This window comes from Nomia melanderi, chromosome 6 (assembly GCF_051020985.1).
Source record: "Nomia melanderi isolate GNS246 chromosome 6, iyNomMela1, whole genome shotgun sequence".
NCBI lineage: Eukaryota > Metazoa > Arthropoda > Insecta > Hymenoptera > Halictidae > Nomia > Nomia melanderi.
The window spans coordinates 1,066,207-1,090,077 of record NC_135004.1 but is presented as its reverse complement, the minus strand read 5'-3'; positions in this window follow the sequence as shown (position 1 = coordinate 1,090,077).

Sequence of the window (23,871 nt, the reverse complement as noted above, 5' to 3'; positions counted from 1 at the left end):
CACGCTGCCCGCTTCAGCGACTACCTGCTCTGCGTACCTTCTCGCTACCACGAGCTTCGTACGCGGAAGTGCGAGTCCCTCCGGTTACCGAACGTCCGTTCATTAACCCCGGTTGACGTATTTCCAAGAGTGGCTCGTCGATGTGTTGGCAATAATTTAATTATACCTCGATGGAGAATAAACTTGCGAAAAATATAACCGTCCGGCGAACATACCGAAGTTAATTAGAATTAACCGAATTTGACCGAACTGAATTGAATTTTACTGTACTTCCCATCAACCTTGTAACATCGAGGCTGTCGCCGCGAAAGGATCTTCCTTGAATTTCGAGCATGCAGCTAGTTTCCATTCTTTCTCCTCGCCCCGCGTTCGAAACGTAATTAAACGCTCGAACCGGTACGAATCAGGAAACCTATGGAATTCCGCGACCACATACGCGTAACGCGAAATTCTCTTGAAACCGCATCATTCGATTTAACGCGGTATATCAGAACCGGTGATTTAATACACATTCGTCCAGCGTTGTATAGGTAGCCGGATCGATTAAGGAAAATTGAATAGCCGCGATGTTTGCTTGATTTCACGTCGGCGGCCCCTCCTGCGAACACGCGCGTATCTTTCCCATTGAACCAGCTTGCCGGCCGCAGCGCGCCGCTGCGGAGATCGAATTCCACAGCAATTTTTCGTTTTAAAGCTCGATCGAACGTCCCGCGCTCGTCGCCCGAGCCGTAATAAAAGTACGAATAAATATCCCGCGTCGCGCGGTATTCATCGGTCGAGAGGATTTTTATGGAAAAAAACAATTTTCGAAAACTTTAACGAATCGGCCGTCGGGCGACATTAAAAATGATAGAAAACGCCGCGCCGTCCGTCGACCCCGTATACGTAACAGCATAAAATATTTCCCATCGTTCCGGCGGCGAATATAAATAATAGCCGCAGTATTCTTTCGATGGACGATATCGATATGGACGTCGATAACAGTTAAAATGTAAACCGATCGGCGCAATGCGAGTGCATATTTTCTGCGGTCCGCGCAAATGTCCGACAAACTGCGCGATTTTTGTGCACGGTGTGCGCAATGTGAGGTTAAGTACTGTTCCCAGACGATATCTTTTCACTTCTCCAACGAACTGAAGCAGCAAACGCGGTAAGGGGACACGGAGCACAGTTTGACAAAGTCGGAAAATGAGTATAACGAGAAGTGAGACAGACATACGTTCTTCGAGCATAGAGGGTCAAGACGCTGGATTTCAAAGCGATGCCACACGCGTCAAATATAAACATGCAATAAAGGAAATAACTATTTCATTAATTTCGATCTTATTTTCTGAAACATAGTGCCAGTAGATTGTTGAGATTCTTGTGATTAAAATAAGTTCAAACACGATGTAAATGGGACTAGTTTGATCGATTTTGTGGTAAAGAAACTTTAATTTTGTTAATTAGATTAACTCGGTGGAGAAAGTACGATCGAAATTAATGGATTGATATTTTGTTTATTGCATGTTTATATTACACGCGTGCCGCATCGCTTTGAAGTCTGGCGTCTCGACCATCGATGCCCAAAGCATTGTACTTGTCTCACTTCTCATTATACCCATTTTCCGACGTTGTCAAACTGTGCTCCGTGTCCCCTTGCAGCACTTACGCCTCTAGTTCCATGGAGATATCGTCTCCGTGAAAAGATATTGTCTGTAGGTGAGTAGCTCGAATACAAATGGCACGAGATCGGTGTGCGAAGTTAATGAATATTAACCAGTTACCTGCGCTCGGCGAATATACAAGTCATTTTAACACATTGCGTATGGGTCACGAGATATCGCGTATAAAAAAAACCGAGCTTTCTGGCTGGGTTACGAGATATCTCGTTTGTTTTTTCATATGCTCGTACCGACGATCAATTTCATTTACATAATAAACGATAATTAAAATGTATAAAAGCCGATATATGTAGTATCGTAGTTTTAAGGCAGTGCGACAAGAAGAGGGCCACAAAAGAGAAAGGGACTGATGAAGACCAGACCCAAGGGTTGGCGAGTTTCCCGAGCTACGCCTAATCGAGGATGATGAGTGCATGGTGGTAAGAGTAGGGTGTGGTTCAGAATTTGTTAGAAGTGCGAGTGAGAAGAATGATTTTTAAGTATGGCTTACGAGAGTTTTGCTTCTTAAAAATAAAACATAATTATTTCCATTAATAACACATATAATAAATAGATGTACAAGAAATATATATGTAGTATCTAGAATTTTTAGCGCAGGTTAAGGTATTTTTAAGAAGAGTGAATGTAAGAATGATTATGAGTAAAGGACAGGCTATAAAACGGTCGAGGGAAAGTGGCCTGCACAACGTCGCGAACCCAAGATTGCAGGGCCAACTTTCCAGGGGTGCATCCGAGTGTTTGTGATGAGTGCGAGTGAGAAGAATGCTTGTGCGGGAGAGAATGATTTTTGGGAGAGAATGCCTGTGAGAGAGTGGCGCGAGAAGAGTCGTGTGTTGGCCTCCGTGGCATTGAGTTGTACTTTTTATGTGTTGTCCTTGTTGTTTCCAACAAGATCACTCAAGATCCACTCTTTCATTATCTATTATATAGTACCTATTATAGTATCTATTATATAGTATAGTGGTACTATATAATAGATAATGAATAGTAATATTGAATATTACTGTTAAATATTGAAAAATAAACGCCCTTTCATATATTTAACCCTTTAACTACGGCTGTCGTCAATAAACGATTTGATGAATTATGCCGGGAACGGGGCTCGCTGATTGACTTTTATTTATTTTATCGAGATTGCGTCGATGAAACAAGTGCGTAGAGTGTTTATGCTTCGTTCGTTGCATGTCAGACGCATAATAAACACCGCTTTATATGCTGGGTGTATTTGTTGTACTCAGAATTATAATTTTTTACATTCACCCCTATCTAAAAAACCCTTGTTTATAAAACAGGATGTTTTTATTGTAATACACAATTACATATGTACCAAGGAGGGAACAGGACAATAAGCTTAGAGGGACTAATTTTCTTAGCAAACGTATTTTTATATAATATATTGCATAAGTTTAATTATATTAATGGGGAGGGGTAATTACCCCGTTTACCCCCTCTAATTTTGTCATTCTTATGCACATAAATCATCTCATATAGAAAAGAAATGATTGCATCAGCATTTGTACAACTTTTCTTTTTTGTTTTGAGTTTAGACAGACACATTTATTAATATATGCCAGTAGCTAAAGGGTTAAAAATATTTCAGAAATCTGAATGAAAAAGTGGATATATAAATTGTACCACGTCTCTGGAACGCTAAAAAATGTGCAAACCTTTTAAGCGCGCTGAGAGAGCTTTCCGTTAGAACATATTATAGGTGCATTTGGCCCGCGTTAGACGACTTCATTACTTCATTTCATTACGAGTATCATCAGAGTTTTCAAATTAAACTCCACAGTTAACAGGTTGATAGAGGAGGAAACCAGCCTCACGTTATTTTACTAGCGACAAACCAACAATAACGAAACGTCGGAACTTCACGGTGCACGCGCGCGCGGACGTAACGCGTACGATGGTCCGCGTCGCGGTAGGAACTTTATTGAATCGGGTTCCAACGCGCGGAGCATTCCCAGCCGCGGAACGACCGGGCGGATCGTTAAAACCATTGCGGAGGTAAGAAACCGCGAGAAACATTGCGCGAGCGGGCGGCACCTCGAAACCGCGGAGAAGCTTATCCCCGGGACTCGCAGAGAACGTAACAGGAGGGCGACATTAAACTCGTAGCCGCGTGTAGCGTCGCGGCCGCGAGAACAGGAGCGAGAACCTTGGAAGTGAAACTTCTGCCAGCCGAGGGACCAACGGCAGAGAACGAAGAATCAACCACCACCAAACTTTCGTTCTTACCAACTTTTAACGAGAACATGCCGCTCGAGGTTTTCCTTTCATCTTGTAATCGCCGCGACGAATGGCTCGGCGAAACCTTCGAAAATATTCTGAAAATATTCTGAAAATATTCTGAAAATTGAATTCGGAAAATAAGTATGGCGAAAAATAGCGCACCGTTCACGACCCCGGAACATGACTCGTACACCCTTCGTTCGTTCGTTCGTCTGTTGATTAAACGCGGCGAAGAGTGTCGTTCCAGACGCGCTTAACTACGAGCTCCGGTGAGTAAACGTTTTCAGAAAATATCGCAAATTGCGGGATCGGAGAAAGACAAACGGTTCGAGCGCCTCGACCGGGAGACACGGTAATTCTCGGTAATGCAACAGAGCAAACGGCGATTACATACATCGGCAAACGTAAAAGGGAACGGAAAATATCGCGAGAGGAGGAAAGTTTGCGGCATAGTCACTGGGGCGTTCGCAAGGCGCTACACGTTCTTTTCCTTTTTCTTCTTTTTCTTCATCTTCTTTTTCTTCTTCTTCTTCTTCTTCTTCTTAATCACGGCGTAATTGCACGAAAGCGAAGCGAGTTGATTCGTTTACGTTCAAGATTACTCAACGCTTCGGTCGAAATTCAGCGGCTGCGCCTCGTCCCCGCAACTTTCGAAAAGAATTCAGGAAGAAAAGCGGCGATATAACTACGAAACGGGATCTTCGCTAACGTGGAACTATAAGAGAGGACATTAGAAGTATTATATTTCTATTTTCAGGAAATAGTTCGTAGGCGAGATAATCGCGCGAAGAGTGGTGAACGCGTGCCCGTGAAACGGCGTCTGGGAAAAGGCGAGAGAGCGAAAAAAAAGTATAGTTTTGTAAGTGTTCGGGAGGAGCAGCCGCGGAATGGCGGATATGTAAGGCGGTTACGGGGAATGGAGTGAAGCCGAGCCGGTATCACATTAAAATTTACATAATAACCAACTCCAGCAGCCCCCTCCCGGCGTCGCATTACCCGAGCTGCCCGCGCTCGGCCGACCTCCCGCTGTTCCGTGCGCAAATACGGATGTATAATATATTTTCAACGTTTACTTTCATCGCGCGGCCCACGAATTTCGCGAACTTGCTCTCTATTTACCGATGCTCCGCGCCATCCTCCCGCTCCGGCGCTGTCGGCGTTCCGTTGCATTTAATAACGCGTCCCGAGGGGTCGCGCGCTGTCGCGCGGGGAAATTCAAAGAACTTCCAGGTAATATTACGTTCCGGACGGCGTAACGCGGACTATAAAGAAAAGGACGGAGACAAGAAGGGAAAAAATGAAGCTATTAAAGGAACGTTAGGCGTGCTTCGAGGTGACTGGCACTTTAAATCGCAGACATGAAATTTCCCTTCGGTAAAGCTGAAAGCGGAGACCTTGGCTCTCGGAACGGAATAGCCGAGCGCGTGGATTAACTCGATCATAAATGATTAACGAGAATGTTCCGGCGCGGCTGTGCGGCCCGTCTTAACAATGAACCATCAACCACGCCAGAATTTCCGCGCTGATACGCGCGTATTTTGGCAACGTCTGCTTCTCGATGCCCGAAAATCGGCCGAGTTTCAACAGGCCCCGAAAACAATACGCCGCGCAGTGGGGTGTTTTCCCGATTCGAACTGCCGAAATTAAAAGCATATTTGTATCGAGCTTTCGCGACGAAATGTGTGAATCCAAAACAATGATGTACACATATAATATTGTAATATGCAATTATGTGGTGTAAGACAATAAATTTGTTAATATAAATTACATATGATATGATACATTTGTACGAAGAATTATATATTTATATATGAAAAATCAGATGATATGTAATAATAGAATATATAGTATACAGTAATACGTCATGAATAATATTTTTCGTCATGAATTTTCTGTACTAGTCAGCAAAATTAAAGGTTCACAAAATTTCCGTTAGAACATTGCTGAAGTTTAAGTGATATGAATGTATAATCGTATAATTACAAATGGCACTCAAAGGGTTAATGACCTTATTTATAAAGTGAGACGTAAACATGAGAACAAAACTCTCTATAATGCAGTCTCGTTTCATTACATTTGGTCTCGCTTCCGACCTTCATTACTGCGGCGCGCCGACAGTAATCATGCGTCGAATTAAAGCGACCCAAGCATCATGAATGGCAGACGCTCCTTGCCTTTGTGTACTTTCAGCTTGGTAATCGATCTAGCCAACGCGATCGCTGTACTTGAAACACTTTGATATCGAATAAGAATTCGTACATTTCCAAAACATATAGAAAGTGCTACGAGGAATGTCAAGAGTAAATAAGCTTCACGGTGCTACACCGATAGCGGAAGTGCTCGTACAAAACTGTCAGTCGCACCAGACTCGATGCATAGCCGTGAGTTGCATCTGTCAGCCGGCCGGCTGCATTTACCCGCATGCCGCCCCCTCGACCCCCCTGCAGCGCTCTAGTTACCACGCGTTACGCGACGCGTTACCGTTGCCATTGCGATTTTTTTTCGGATCTTTGACGAGCCCGCTTTATTTTCCACCCTCGCGCCGCGATCGATGTTTACGCGAGCCAACGACCAGGCGCAAAACAAAGGAGAAGGAGGAGCGACGAGTTCCGGTCGGGATTGATACGGGCCCGCCCGCTGACGCGCGATGATGTTTGCTTCGATGGTAAATAAGTCCCGTTTTGTCAAATCGAGCTTATTCGTTGGCGCGCACAATGCACTACGATGGACGTTGTTTGTAACCCGATCCAACAGAATTGCCGAGAAACGATTATCCGCGATTTCCTCGGCGGAGGATGGACAGACAGGGTACGCTCCGTTGGAAAAAGGTCCCGAAGCCCGCGCAACACGAAATATCGTGAAACGGAGAAGCGAATAGCCGTGTCGGGCGAGCGCACAGTGAAACAGGGTGCACGTATCCCTACGTGCGACGCTTCTCCATTCCGAACAGTCGGTACTCTGACAAATATCACCGATATCAGAAGGGAAAACGTGCATGACGTAAACAAGATTCGTGCCCGGCGTGCGGGAGTGGACAAAGGCGACCTCCACGCCCGCGTTCGCGCTTCTTCGACTTCACGGCCGATCTTCCAGCAATGGAATTACACGACGCGACGGACCGACTTTTCCTTCGTTCGTTCCCGTTCGAGTCGAAACTTATTCTCGGAATAAAATCTGGACCGAGGACTTGCGGACTCGTTGGATTAAGCGAATAAACGACTGGACAGTGAGCGGACGGCAAGCAATAACTGGGCTACGTTCCCGTTTTCCTCGGTGTATTCTCGGATCCGCAGTTACTGGATACACCAGCGACTACTCTGCTTTTTACGGGCGCGAATTCGCGCCTCGCCGATGCGAACCAAAAGTTATTGGCGTTTTCTTGCGCCTCGCCTTGTCCCGGACATCCGGAGATCCCCGATAAGCAAAGCCCTCGATAAGCTTCCGAACGGGGTGCACCGTGTCGGGAATTACCTCCGTCGAACGGTCGATAAACGTCTGCCGCGGCTATTTTACGTCGCGATTTCTACCGAAATTCCAGCTTCCTTTTCCAACTTATCCCGTCTATTTTATCTAATTCCATCCGATGCGAAAGCCGATGATTCCGCTGCTGCCGAATATCCGCGAGCTGCAGGTTGACAGCGGCTACTCGGACGTATCGGACGTATCGGACGCGCAATAATTAACCCTTCCAGGTCGGCGATCGATTTCGATATCGTTTCCTGGCCCGCGTTCGCTTCGTTCATTCGCCTCGTTCATTCGCTTCGCTTGTTCGCGCGAACGCGTTCGAAGGGCTCCTCGACTACGTCGCGGTTGCGGCATTTCCCGGCGTGCCGAACCGTTTTACCGTTTCTCCTTCGCCGTTTTCGTCCCGACGCGACGACGAAACACGGCCGCGTCGCGGATTCTACCGACGAATCGAGTCCTCCTTCCGCGCCATTGACTTTCACCGATTCCACTGTACCTTCGACTGCGAGTCCGGACCGAATATCTCGTCGGTTACGACCTCTATTCAATGTATTTTACGATCTCGTAGGTGTCTCCGCGCGGGAAGCGTCCCAAACGGGAGGTTTCCGGCGATTCCAATATCTTCGGCGATATACGCGGCTCGGGTCTCGATATACGATGCGATACGTACACTCGGAACGTTCGGCAATCTTTCGTCCAATGAATTTTAAACCTTCCGCCCCTCGGCGGCGCCGCTTATGAAATTTGCCAAAATTTCCGGCCTGGCTAGAGCGAATGTCTGATTTCAATTTTCACGAAGCCGCCTCTCGGTATCGTTGGGGCCAATTTGTTGTAAAAATAATAGAAGTTCGTTGCAATTTTCGACATGAGTTTTCAAACACGTGTCATTTCATAAATATTTAGCTGCTTAATCTGGTTTTTGTAAGTTATGTTCAGTACTATAATGTCTTTTAAACGCACCGAAGATTCTTTTGCAATTTTAACAATTCGAATCGATATCTTATTTTAAATGTTTATATACTTTGACTAGAGTTTCAACAAAAATACCAGAAAATACCTCCATGATGCATATGAACTCAGGGAGCATTAAACTTTACAGTCACCTTAAATGTATTTGCACATACTCGCACAAGTTGAAGGAAACTTGAAATTACTGTTAAAGCGTCTATTGTTAAGCCTTTATCGTAATCCTTTAAGGCTTTGCCAATCAGTATGTATACAGTCCAATTATTTGTTGTATATAATAACTATTCTAATAACTAGGAGGAACATTTTGATACTGAGTTTCGAGTTTTCTTACTAAAACCTCTATATGAACGTATGCAGAACGTTCACGACTATTTATTAGGTACTTCCGTTAAATCATTAACAAAAGTTGCCGAACAAACTAGTCAGTAGGTAACTAACAACGAACTACAGTAATTGAAACTGATAAAATATTGTTCATTTCATAAAAAAAAAAAGATGCAGATGTTCAGCTTAAAAATTGTGATATTCTTAAGCTGAACATCTGCATCTTTTTATTGTAAACAAGCTTTGTATTCTTTATAAAACAAAACTATCAAGGTATTTACGTGAAACAACAATTACTTTAGAAGTTATGACACTTTTTCCGAACTCCCATATACTTGAAACACCGTGCAGCGCGGTGGCGCGCTCAGTCGAGTCCGTCCGCGCGTGGAACTCATTTGCAAACCGTGGTGCGCGAGCCGCTGCAGTCATCGCCAGCGATGGCGGTAATCCGATTTTCGACCTACGATTTGCCGTCGGCTCGTTTAACCGCCACCCCTCGTGCTCCGCGAGGGCCAGAGGTCTCGACCGACGCGGTAATTAGTTTATCGCGATGGTTTGCCGAAGCGCGCGTCCCTGCCGCGCCGGGACCAGTGACGTTTCAGCATAATTTCGCACGCCACGCCGCTGAAAGAAGCCTCGGCCGAGGTACGCGGGACGAGAAACAAGAGAAACGAGGAAAAACGTTGAAGTTTCTGTTTGCCGTTGACCCGCGGGCCCGTCGAAACTACTTCTCCGTCGGGAACTTCGAACCGTCCGAATCCACGGCGCGCTCGCGCAAGAAATTCTCGAAATTAATGCGCCAGTTTGTCATTTTCACTCGCGGCATTTGTCTCTGTAAGTCGGACGAATGGTCCACGGAACGTATTCTTGCGTTAACACATTGACCGTCACGAGAATTTTAAGCGCTTTGTGTTATACAATATTACCTGTTCTTTCGTAACGAAGGCAAATGGTATTGGAATCGGTTATTAGTGGTTTGGCATCATGGTTCCCGAGTCATGCTATTATTTAGTTACTTGTATTATCGAATATTTTCTTTTGACATTGGTTTCCTTCAATTGTCTTCGAGTGTTACGTGCTACTCCATTAAATATCATATATGTTCGTAATAACTACCTTCAAGGTTTCCATTGTGACATTATACGCTGCCTCCATCTGAAAACGTGTTGTACCATAATAAATCCCATTTAAAGACAACGATTGTTCATGCCGAAATGCTCCGTTAGCATTACCACTGCGTTTACTTGTAAAAATAACTCTGGTATGTCTGATGAATCCGATCTGGGGTGTTAATTAAATCGTCTATCTATCTATTTTTTATCTTTCTTCTGTCTCTCTTTCTGATCCTTATTTTCTATCTTTTTTTCTATCTTCTATCTTTTTTGTTCTTCCCGTCTTGCCTCCTTTTTTCTTATTATACCTTTTCTTCAAGAGTATTCCTTCTGTGGTATTGTGGCAACATACATCAAGCATTTTTGAAGCTCCGGCCAAGGTGTTAACGTGCCGCGGAGTTCGCTGTTCCTTCGACGACGACGGATTACACCGCATCGACGGAATCGCGCGAAAAACGAGCGCCGCTCGTCCAGTCCCAGCCTTGTCGAGACCGTGACGCGGCTGCAATTTTCTCGAACGCGCGAGGATGCGATAACCGTACCATGAAACGAGTTTCCTCGATGCATTCGTCACCGGCTGCCGCGTCCGGCGTCCCGAGACAAGGGATCGAAATACAAACACGCGTTCTCGAGTCCTCGAATGCTCGAATACCCGAGGGATCGGTCCGAGAATCGCCTCGTCTCCGTACGTTCGAACACCCGGCATTCCCGAACGAGAAAGAACTCGTCGAACGAACGCGTCTCGGGTTATCGTCTAAATCTTATCTCGGTTTCCTAGGCTTTCCCTCGGTTTACGCGGTAGAACGTTCCGAGTCACTCGACGTTGGCCGATCGTCCATTTCGAGTCATCGTCCGTCGCCTTTCACAGGTTCCTCGACAGTTTCCTTTGCGTCGCTTCCTCGTTTCGTCGGCTGGAAACGTGGAAGAGCGAGATCGCGGGAGAAAAGCCCGAGGACAAAGGAATGAAGGAAGGAAGGAAGGAAGGAAGAAAGAAAGAGAGTGTTCTCGCGACCGCAGGAAGCTGGCTGGCAATTTGGCTTGGGACTCTGGTGTTTTTGTTCCGGGGTCAATTCAAATTTTAAGTTCCGGCTGGAGAGTTGTTCGACGACGCTGCAAAGTAGCCGGGTCTTTGTCCGGCGCCGGGAGACATTCCCAAGAATCGAAGGAAAGGAGAAAAGAAAATGGGGCGGAAAAAGCGGACGTCCGTGTCCGCGACGAATCGGTCTCCCCCGCTGCCCGCGACCGCTCCGTGTTCGATTTACGTCTCGGGACAGCGTTCGACGTTTCATAACATTCCCGAGAAAAAGTTGGGCGACACTCGTGAAACTCGTAAAAGGACGATCGATCCCATAATGACGCGGCATTCTTGGAAAAAGATGGACTCGCGAGGGAAGTTATCGAGCCCGGAAATTCAAAAAATTATGAAACTTTCTGTGCGAGCAGAGTACGTCGGGCCTAGTATATTGCAATTTTCCCTCGCATCGAATTTCATCTTGAAATTTCATCTTGAAAACGGCAAGGGATAGCGAAGGAAAGTTTCAACAAAAACTACATTGCTCCTCCGCGTCTATAAAATCGCAAAGTAAAATTTTTCAAAAAGTTTAACTTTTATTTCACACTTTTACAGACGCGAAGGACAATACATTTTTTGTTGAAACTTTCCTTCGCTATCTCTAACCATTCCTAAGATAATACACGGGAAAGAGAAATTTGCATATTCTTCAAGGGGTGGTTTCACCCCCTCGAAGTAAAAACTCCGCACAGAATTGCAATGTTTCAAAAATTGAACCTACTTGTACACAACGTTTCATAATCTTAGAATTTCTAGGTTCGATAACCTTGCTCGTCAGTCGGGCGTACTGGACTTTACCACGCGATTTTCCGAATCTCCTATCGGTCAGCCGCGCTTCGACCACTTTCACGGTGATCATACGTCTTTCAACTTGTTTCGATCTCTTCCGAACAAATGTCGAACAAGTCAGAGGGTTGTTGATCCCGCGGTAAGAACGTTCGAGGGAAAAACAACGACTTGGTCGCGTGTCGCGCGTCGGCCGGCTTTCGGCGAGCGCTCGCCCCGTTACTCTCTAAATCTTGGTTCGCAGGCACTCATCTTCGCAGGGCGTCTGTACCGCTTCTTTTTCCTCGGCTTCGATGTTTCTTGTAACATAAATCTCCGTACCGTTAAGCTGGTCCGCCGTGGCCGCAGCATTTCTTAATTCCTGCTTCGCCGCATCGGTTTTCGATTTTCGTTGCAGCGCGCCGGTCGCTTCGGAGGCAAGTCCTTTTTCGCCCGTGAAAGAAACACCGCGGCTGCGTGCTCGGCCATCGATCTACCTACCTGCTCTCTTACTTACCGTGTTCTCCACCGTCTCCTTTTCTTCCTCCGCGGCCTAGGCTGTCCCGGACACTCGACGGTCTTATCGCTCGAGTTTCGTTCGCGCGCGAGTTTACGGACAGCTTAGAGCCACCGCTGCGAAATTCCGCGTCTCGGTCGGCGAAATTGAATCCGACCTCTTGGGAAATGTTTCCGGTATTCGCCTAGTCCGGTTCCAGGCCGAGACTTCGGTCCAAGAAATTTGATTACCAAACGCTGCAGGAGATTCCGAACGATCGCGACTCGAAACGCGACCCGTAGAATCGAAAGCTTTCGTCGAACATTCGCGTCGGGATGGAATTTCGTGAGAAACGCGCGACAAAGGTTTCGCGCTGCAAAAAAATACCTTCGACCGTTGCATCGCACGGCGGGTGAAAACAAACTGTACGAATGAGATGAGGTGATTTTTGTTTAAATCGGGTCGGGTCACGTTCAGAACAGTGGCAGAGAATCACGCGCTTCTAGAGATTCCAATCCATTCGAGGCGGTTCTCGGTGTCCACAGCCATTCGTATATGGTAGGTACATTATGTGTTTAATATATTTTTTTCGTATTTAACGGTTATTTACTACTGACAAATTACCTATAACGGGAAATTTTCGAAGAAAAATAAAGATCTGTTCTTCATATTATAAAATTTTAATTTATTTTGAAAATTTATTTTAAAATAATATCGTTTAATCAGTTAATTAAAAAATTATTTAAAAAACAAGATATATTACAATGATTGTCATGAGAAAATAATAATTTCCTAATGAATTTTAGTGCAAACTTCGTGCCGATGCTTTCTGTGGTTGAAGAGTTACAACAAAATGTCACCTATTTTCCCGAACCAGTCCACCGCCCGACTGTCTGACTCCTCACGGACTATTCTACTGCCGGGCGCGTTATCGTACGTAACTGCTGTCCTGGCCGCTGCTATTCTTTATTCTTCCTCTTCTCCCTTTCTCCGAGTCGGCCATTCGTTCGCCGAACACGCGTCGGAGGCTGCCGTTAAGTATCTTCTCGGCGGCGAAACTCTCGCTTCGCTCGTCCTCGAAGGGACGGAAATTGAAGCACGGACATCTCGGGCGCAGCACGCCAAAGCGGATCCCTCGATATTAAGATGACGGGGCTCGAGGAGACCCGGCTCGCGAGCTTCCAACGAGGAGACTCCGAGGGGAGACATAAATTTGCGTCGCCGCGCGGAATTTCTAGCGGAGCGTGAAAAGAAGGAACTTCGGAAGGTCCGAAGCGTCCGCGGAGGAGCAGGCGCGAGTAATTCCAGGTCACCCGGGAATGTTGTACTTCTGATACGCTAAAATCAACGTCCCCTACGGTCTCCGCTTATTCCAGGCATAAAAATTTCAAGCGGTCGACCTCGATTCGGACAACGATTCCCAGGACAGTGGGTTTTCACGGCTCGTCTGTCGGTCTCCGTTATCTTTTGGTGGGCATGGGGAAGCGAACGTCGCGCGAGACGCACGAATCGACGAGGAAAGGAACCGCGAGCATGTTTGTTAGATCTAGTTGTATTTCGCACCCGATCGCACGCTGGTTCTGGGGTAAGTGCCGCGTGGTCTATCACAGTCCTCTTACCAGAAAGCACCGCCGCCTTCCCTCTCCGTGGCCAGATCCTGGAGGAACAGTGTTCCTATTCTTTAAAGCAAGACAACGTCGGGTTGCCTGACTTTTCCAAATATTCCTATGCTTTCTCTTAAACAATGAATCCTATTGCGACAGATGGCTGCATGACCTCGGGACGCCAGTCATCCCCGGTCGCTCAGATGGCTACCCTCGTGAGTACCTCTTTGGGCCCCATGCAGGCCCAATCCCTATCATAAACCGTTCGGCAAAACTAAACAACTTCGGGTCATCCGTCTTCACCGACCTGTAAGACACGTTGACGCTAACATGTACGACGCAACAAGGTGTCAGTTAACCTCTCGCGCTGGAGATTAATTTAGAGATTTAGTACAATATTGCGCGAAGAATCTTGTTTTTACCTACTTTACACAGATGTGTATACTAAGTTTGTTTATTAATACCTTTGTATAGAGCGATACATTTGAAAGCAATCTAGAATGTGCAATGCAACAAGGCTATCGATGTGCGTGAGACGTCATTGACAATTTTGCAACGAAAACGTCTCGACGTATGTGGCACGCTTTACCAGTACAAGAGGTTAATTGGATCGTGCCACGTGAAGTACCGGGATTCTCGATCGCCACGCGGAAATCCCAGTAAATCAGGAAGTTCCCCGCGTTCGGAAGGACGGAAACGTAAACAACTGCGATCTTTCGAACCGTTACTCGCGACGGCGCAAAGTTAGGTATTTTTCGACTGCGCGTTTCCATGTGTTTTGGAAAAGTTGTACGAAAATCCACTTTCTAAGATCATAAAGATTATCCTTCGAAACAAACTTTTTTTCTCATAAAATTATATCACTCTCAAATTCAGCAATGTTACAACAGAAATTTTGCGATCCCTTAACACTGTTATCTGTCATATAATTGCATATGGTTATTCATAATTACATTACATTCCCATATTTCCTCGTAAAAACTCGACATAAACCCGTTTCTCATCTTGCCCACTCAGATCGGGCACATAACCCACTACACAGCGAGGCGATTCGTAAAAACGAGCTTCCTCTGGAAAAACTTGCGAGCAAAGTTCTCGTTGGAAGGGTGAAAGGATGGCTGGCGGTCCGGCCATATCGAGGGAAACCGATATTTCCGGGGCGGATATCGACGCGCCACCATCTTTCCCGTCGCATAAGAGATTCCTTTGAATGCGAGCAGCGCGGGCTGCCAGCAGAAAAATTACAATCCCCGTCGCCGCCTCCGAGATCTCTCGCTCAAAGGTGCACGGGATATTCGCGCGACGTTCCGGTTCGTCTAGAAGCCCCCTGCCGGCCAGTCCGTCCGCTCCGTCCGCCGGCGGAATCCTAATACGGTTTCGAAACCCAATTTCGCGCGGGCACGGTCGACCGAGGGCTTGTTCACGAATCGATCGATCGGATTTTCCTCCTCCGGTCACGGTTCCGCGTGAAAGAATAGCTCCTTATCGGCGTTCCGATAAGGATCCGACAGCGGGACACTACTCGTCCAGTCGACAGCGATTCCGAACAACGTTCGCTAGGAGGGCGTGCCTGCAACGACCGCAGAGCAGCGAGCTTTCATTTTTAATGCGGCCGTCGCAACAGGTGCGTGCGCTCTGTCGCGCGATTCCGCTAAGATAAGCTGCGCGAATCTGCTGCCGCCGCGGCTCCGTTTTTCTCTTGTCGTCGAACATTTGAAATTTAAATCGGAATTTCCATGAAAATACGTCTTGGTTCGAACCGCCGCGTACGCGAGGGCGACCGAAACATCGCATGCACGCCATGGCCGACGCGCGTCTCGTCTCAAACAGATTCGATTTCGTAGATCTTCGTTGGAACCTATTTCTTCGGCACGAAAGCTCGGTCTTTTTCTTTCGGACAAGCCAATCCGACGTTCGAAAGTTTCTCGGGAAGCAGGCGAAAGTCGGGGTGGAACCGACTCCTTCTCGAGAATGCCGAAAGCCTACTTTCACTTTGTTTCTCTTCGTTGTGTAGATCTTTGAGACCGATCGGAAGTTTGAGAAAGAAAACCGATTAACCGATCGTATCTCAATATAGCGATACGTCCTAGTCGCTCGTTTCCTCTAAGCGTTTTTCTCGAAACGCTTTCAACATTCGATGCAATTCTCTTTCGGGTTCCCGGCCACGTCCGTAGAAATGGTTTCGCTTTCGGGCTGAACGAAATCGTACCAGTAGAATTCCCTTGCTTTGTTATTTTAAGGTGTACGTTGCCGTCGGAGGAACGGGCCGCCGTTTTTTCGAGAGATTTCGTAAGGTTTACTGGGGTCGCAGGTCGCGATGAAAAGAGACTCTGTTCTCTCGGTGTAAATCTCAACCTAGCTATCGCAATACGCTGTACGGTAGACGAAAGAACATTAAATGTTTCAAACACCGCTGTATTACGACGTATTTCGCTGGGTACCAAACTAGAAGAAGCGCGTATCGCGACTCGGAACTACCAACGGGCTATAGTCACGGTCGACCTATTCGCTCGTGAACGTTGGTTCACCGATGTCTCATTTTACGGCTATGACCGACTAATGTATCTAGCCTGTATCCCGACTCGCGGCGGATACGCAACCTCCGGGGGCTTCTTTCTAAACGTTATGGTTTAAAATGCTTCCTAAACCGGAGAAAAACCGCCGTTTCGCGAGCAAACTCGATCGAACCGACAACGAACAAGCAGCAACGAACCGCAAGCCGTGTCTTTCGCCTTCGAGAAGCTCGCTGGCACTTGCCGAACCTCGTAACATTAAATATACGGTCGTTCGTCCTTCGTTCGATACTCTCCCCGGTGATAGTGGCGGGACGATCGCTTTTCCATCGATCATACTCGAATCGCGACAGCGCGGCGAAAATCTTACGACCGACGAGTACAGCCATAAACGGCGCCAAGATAGCATTCGACGAATCGGAGGAAATAAACGAAGGGAAGTGAATTTCCAGAGAGCACGCCTCGCGCGAAGTAAAACGACTGACGGCCGGCCACTCGAGGGCAGAAAAAAAGATGCTACATGAATATTCAGCGCGGGTGATGAACTTTTATAACTATCCGACGGTCTATTAATCTTCCGGCGCTATCGGCTGCCTCCGGCACGACTCATAATGATGGCAGTTCGTCGATTACGCGGCGTTGACGCGTACCCCCGTTCATTGGCCGACAACGCGCGGAGCGAACCAGCGACTGGAAACTCATCTCTCGCGAGAACTCGACACCTTCGCGGCGTGTTCTCGGTAATATCGATGATCGAACGCGACTCCCGCTGTTCCACCGTCCCACCGTGAGACCGTGTACACCGCGGAATCGATTTTATTCCGATCGGAGTTCGGATCGCCGATAGGATGGAAAGAACTTCGTTGTGGCTCTACATTGGTAGATGGGTCGAGGTATTGTCCGACGAGAAAAGACGTCGGTTGTCCAGAAAGCTAAAAAGTCAGGGAGGTAAAGGGACAGTTTCCAATCGCGATGTTTGAGCGGCATCGGTCTTTAACGGATGGTCGTTATTGGCACGCGGAAATAACAGAGGATGGAAGTGAGACTGAATGCGACGGAGTGACATGAGTAGCTCAGAAGCCAATGCGGTTAAATGCAGAAAAGAAAAATTGAGAAGATTAATGTTTTGGCTTATGAAATTATTATACGGTATATTCGGAAGCTATAAAAAAAAGGGTTTTTTGGCCTAGAAACAACGAAGAAACGAGTGAATCTTTTAATAACTGAAAAGAATATTATGTATTCCATTAAAATTTGTGAAAACCAGAAAATATCAAGAAGTGGACTTAACCGCATTGACTTCTGAGCATCTGGCATGTAACTTGGTTTAATTGGAATAACGATCAAGGGTAATTAGGTTTCCTAACTGAACACAAACTTCTTGTTTCATGTTAGACATTTATTTATTAATATTAAAATTTCCAATACGGAGGCTTTACGAATGCTGACGACCATATTAATTTAGGAGGAAAGTTCAATGTTTGTTTATACTGTTTTTCTGTCAATACAAAAACCTTTAAGTCCACTTAATCTTGTCCACGGTCTAAAGTTCACCAAACAAACAAACGCGTATAAGTAATTATGCTTCGATTTCAAGAATCTAAAAATCATTCTACATTGAAACGCTAAAATCCATTTCTAGCAGTGTATCTGAGGAACGAATTTTCTAAAACGAACGTAGTGTCCACTTAATTTTGTCCACGACTGTATTAAATATATTCCTCCTCCCCCGTCCCCTACACTAGATACATAGATACCGCCTTCCACGCGTCGATTACCCGTGAAGCTTGTTCAATCACCAACGTTTGTTCCGTTAACAGCGCGGCAGGGCAAAAATAAAATCTCCTCATAGACCGTCACCCCGCGTTCGCAACCGACGTCGACTCGTGAAAAGGATTTCCCTCGAGCGTGTAATCGGCGAGGAACCCGCGTCGGTTCGACCCGCTCGGAAGGATCGAGGGAAGCGGTCGCCGGGTGACGTCGAAAGATATTCGGTGGTGAAAAGAGCTCCCCGTTCGGGGAGCAGAGGCGAAGGAGGCCGGGAAAGGAGCGTGGCCGGCGAGCGATCCGGCCGATACGAGAAAAAAGGAGCGTCGCGACGCGGTGGCCGAAGCAACGGGAAGCTTTAACGAGATCGATGAAGCTGTCGTCGAAGCGTCCCCGGACGCGGTCGACGCGGGCCAAGATCGAACCACGACGTCGCGCCGTCGTTCGGCCGCTCCTTCGTCTTCGACGACACGGCGCGTCGCTCCGCGGTCGCGTTAACATCGGCTTAATGGCGGCCCGTTAACCCTTTCCGGAGTGCCGCCATACAGATTACCATTTAGATACGTATGTAGGATGTGACTGTGTGGGTAATTGACAGAACTCGCCCGTTTAACGAATATAAAGGAACACTTTATTAAAATTATATGATGCATGATGAAAAAAGATATTTCAGTAGACTACCGCTTGTAAAAGATATTTCGCTGGACTATCGCTTATACACTCTTCGCTTATCGTGTCGTACTATCTGCTGTCGTACAGCCATACCGCACCTTAGTTTTCACGCACTTTTAATATTCACCTCTAATCATTCTTTCTTTCTTCCTTATGCATCCCTTTTGTAAAACAGGATTTAATGGATATAAGATATGATGGGAACGTGGTTTGAATATTACTCCTTTAACACTAACTACACCGGCACTTCTACTGTAACCAGTCAAATAATTGTCTACAAAATAAAGGCAAACAAGTTACATGATACATTCTGTTTAGTGGAAACAGAAACAAAAAGAAAGACAAAAATTAATCAATATAGAAATTTATATACAGTGAAATGAACGAATGGAAACGTAGGATTTTAAATCCTATATTATAAATAAATTTTAAATCTAGTTTGGAGGCTACAGGAAAAATGCAGGGGCACTGTTTAGCCGGAGGACTCCCTCTTGTCAGCGTGGTTCTCTGTCTATTGCACCTCGAGACTCGGGGACGCTTTCCTTTAAGAAGACACCTATTGAGGAAACGCAGAAGACTAGCGTTCGACTTTCTCTTCACTAAGATTATCTTACACTCTCACTTGCACCGTGCCCCTTGCATCCATAACTAGCATTCTCGAAGTCGCTCGGTTCCAAGCATTCTTCCTTCAACCACTTGAGGTCATCCTGTGTGCACTTATAGTTTCTCGAAACATAATAGCGCCATCCCGTTGCAAAGCCACACGCCCAAACAATCGTCCATTCATATCTTAAGAACCAAGCACTACAATATAGGTACTGCATCGCGACCGATTGACAGACTGAACTGTGGGTGGTTGTTACCTGCGTCGCAGCGCGTTTTCCATTCTTACATACGTATACAGTGCAAATCTCGCGTTAGTCAAGCCAACCTTAGGTTTAAAAGTGAAGAAAGGCAAGTGAACTCTTTCACTCACGATGCTCGGTCATTATTGACGCGTGGCTAATGCTAGAAAGGACGGAAGCGAGACAGAATGCAACGGAGTGAGACGGAACCGTAGAGAATTCTGTTTTCTACCATTACGTCTCACTTCTCGCATTCGGTTTCGCTTCCTGACCATGCGACGAAGGTCGAGGCGAAGGAAGAGCCCTCTTGCCTCACTGACTTCTCATCGCGAAGAATAACCAACACTTCTCAGCCAAAGAGTACATATGTCCAGAATTTGGCAGTTTGAGCCGCTATAAACGATAACAATGTAGACAGAAATGTGCGCTGGCGATGTCAAACGACTGTCATGACAACGGCTGGGCTACACGGTCCGGTTGGCTTCGAATCGTCCCGTTCGCAAAGGGTTAAGGGTTTAGGCGAGCGCCGAACCTGCGCGAGGCCGTCCAAATAAACCGCTCTAATGCTCGTTCATGGCCCCTACTTTTCACTGAAACGGCGCATTATTCTTGGACGCGGCCGCATTGTTTCTCCGAGTTTCTCCGAGGGCCTCCCCCCGGAAAAATGTCTCGCATTTGTGACGCCCACGGAGAGGACGCGCACGATTTCGAACGAGGTTGCCGCGGCCGAAGGTAAAGCCGCTCGAGGCCGAGAATGGTTCTACCCTCGTACAAAGTGACTTTTATTTTTATTCCAAATATCGGCGTTCTCGCCCTCCGACCTCCGGGCGTACCCTCCGCCGGCGCGCCGTGTAGCTTTTACATGCTGGCGAGGGCGAGAAAGGTTTGAGCAAAGTGTAAAGCGATGTGTTCGGTACACGAGCGTCCCTTATTACTTGTCCAGGTGTTAAGGTATTAACACTTTGCAGACGAATGTCGACATTTTGCCGAGACCAAACGTTCATGTTTGGAATACCAAGTTGCAAACAAATGATTTATACAACTAAACTACTTAAACAACAAAGAATCAGTGTATAGTTTCCTTATTATCTATTATTTAACCCTAATCGGACCACGATGTGACTTTGAGTCACATTTGAACTGTTTACTTAAATTTTTTTATTATTTCATGTTGCATTTCCAAAAGTTTTTTTGGGCTTTTAACATTTGGGCCCTATAAACAAAACAATAACATTTTAATCATTCCTTTTATTCTCATAAGTAACTGAGAGTCACATCGTGGTATGATTCGTTATAAAAATACTTTCAATGTTTACGCCGAGCACACTCGTTACGAAAGGCTATCAATGTTTTCTTTAGCAACGAACATTCAAGGAAAAATAATGTCCCCTTTCGTTGTTCAAAGTGAAATTTAGTCCCTCCTAATCACCGTTTCGCCGTCGACTGCATGGCACCGCGGACGATAAATTTGGAATCCTTCCACTTCAACTGGAAACCAGTTTTTTGAACGGTCTCGCGGGGCGCGACGTTAGACCGAATGAAACGGTTGCAGCCAAAAAACGAGCAGGGACCGTGTTAACATCCGGCGAACGTGCTGACATTTGTAACGGATTCGCAACTTTAAGCGGCAGAACAAACCGCCGTCGCGTCGATTCGCTCGTCCTTTTGCCCTTCCCTTCCGTTCCGTTTCGTTCGGTTCCATTCTGTCCCGTGCCGTGTTTTCTCAGCCACCGCCGATAAGATACTTTCCGGCGCATTGACTTTTATCGGGGGAAATTTTTCTCTCGAGCCGCGCCGCGCTCCTCGCGTCGTTCAATCGCAATCGAATTCCGAGTCGCCGTTCGCCGTTCGGTCTACGGTCACACTTTGCTTTCCTTCGCCGTTAATTCCCGGACAAAGAACTCGCCGAGTGTCCGCGGCACGGCGAACGCTCGTCGGTCGATACCGCGCTCCTCGAACGGGGAAAGAGAAACTGATAATCGTGAAACGGCCAATGCCGTTCTGCTCGACGCGCTATAATCGAGTTCCAGTTTCAGAATGATGGAAAACGCTGGTCAATCGAATTTAGCGCGTACACGGGACTCGTTAAATATGGAATTCTACGATGTACCGCGGTCGCGACAGTTGGACGACCAATTACGCGAATACGGTCCAGCGCGTGTTCCCCGTTTCCTGGCCGGAGTTGAGAGGCCGCTAAGAGGAACGCGGCATTATTAACGCCGCTGCGAGATTCGCGCGGCCTGTACCGCAGAGATGGGATTACAAGCCACCGTGAAAACGCGATGTCGATTAACTCCTTGCCTCGTGATTTATTTTTCAGCCGTGATTCGTATAACTACTTTGTCATTAGTAATTTACCAACCGTCTGAGTGCCACGAATCTTTGCAAAATCCTGGTCGATGCCAAGCGATCGCACTCGTTTCGTTTCAGTTCAGAAACTGAATTACGCTATTCTATCTTTACATGAAACAATTGTAAATAGCGCGATTGTTCGGTTTCTCCATTTCTGAGCAGGAAATTAATTGAAAGAAACAATTAGAAGGAAAACAAGTAAATGTACTTCATCTGATTCTACGAACCGATAGGTTAGCACTTTTACACAATCTAATGGAGAAGCCCGATCGCGCCGCTTGCCACTGAAACGGTTAAAACAATGAAAATTCTATGTATATTTTATCTTTAAAATTAATCCATAATATAATCATTGACAACAGAAGAATAATATTTAATTTGAATTCAAGTAGGAGTCGAGTAATATTTATGTTCGTTAAACTCCGTTTAAAATGTTCACCGCGAGTCCGACATGTTATTATAAAGCAAGGGGTTAATTCAACAGCCAGCCTGGTCCGACGTGCTATCGTATGCCGGTTATGTTCGGACGTTAATGCCGAAGGATTCGATCGGTGCGATTGGCTGGTGCTCGGTTTTTCAGTTAATTAGCGCAAACATTCCGACGCGAATCGTTTTACGAATTCCGTTGTGTGGGTAAATATTGTTGCGCCTTTCTCGATCGCCCCCAAGCGAAAAAGTGTGTTACGCGTAAAATGTACTGTTCGACGGGGTGGTTTTTGGCGCGCGCAACTGCGTGATGGGAAACGACGGGGTCCGGCATTCCCGTGTTTGTTCTGGAAGCGGTGAAGCGTGCCGACGGGCGTGTCGCGCGTTCACGCGTTCACGCGTGGCTGGCCAATAGGAATTTCGAATTTCGAGAACAAACGAATCACCGGCTGCCCGGTCGGCTCGCGATTAGTTTCCGCTTCGATCTTCCTTGTCCTCTCGCGGTTCCTTCGATTCGATATAGTAAGGATCTATGCGCACGAAGCAATCCCGCCGGGATTTCCGCGCGATTGGCAGAACGACAACGAATCGCGACAATCGTGAAGAATATATGTATTTCTTTCTTTTTTTAACACGTTGAATACCGTTGGGGTCACGGGTGACCCCCAACCAAATCGAATTACTATTTCACTCACTTAAACGATGAAAAATTGGAAACATTTCTGTTATAATAATGCTACCTAATGCAGTGACACTTGACTAAATCAACGAGTAATAATAATAATGCAGTTCAATGAAATGATTTAATGTTATATTTTTTTCGTTTTGTGTCTTTTGCTTTATGAGGTCGTGTGGCGTTTAACGTGTTAGTTGGGTATGTTGTATAAGATTGAATTTGCTCTGTATACGTGGTACATGTACACTCCGCGACAAAATAATAGGTCACTCCCAGATTTTTGGTATTTTATAAGTTTAATGGAATATACAAAAATTTTATATGCACTAAGACAAAGAATATATCTTCTGCAATAACTTATGAAAAAGTCAGCCGCTGTTTACACTCTTTTCTTTCAACTTTATCGGTTTATAAAAAACATGTACGACAAAATGATAGGAAAGGTTTGGTAATTTATATAAAAACTTTAATACATTACAAAAATCTTATGTTAATCTGTAACCAATAATGTTTCCACTTTCCCTTCTTTTCAATAACTGCTAAGATACGTTTAGCTATAGATTTATACAAAGATTTTATCAATTTTTTGGATATTATTGTACATTCTTGCTCTATCACTATTTTTAACTGATTTATCGAATTAAATTGTCTCCCATGCCTATATATATTTTGCTATAATTCTCCCCACATATTTTCTATTATATTTAGATCCGGAGATTTTGACGGTCATTGTAAAACATTCATGTTATTTCTTAAAAAATAGTCTTTAACGATTCCTGCTGTATGAACAGCTGCATGGCCTGTTAAAAAATGAATTTTTCAATAGCAATGCGGACAGCATGCGTTTCAATTTCTTCAGGTGTAAGTTTTATATAAGTGACGCTATTCACTTTTTGATCGATAAACCTTATGTAGGT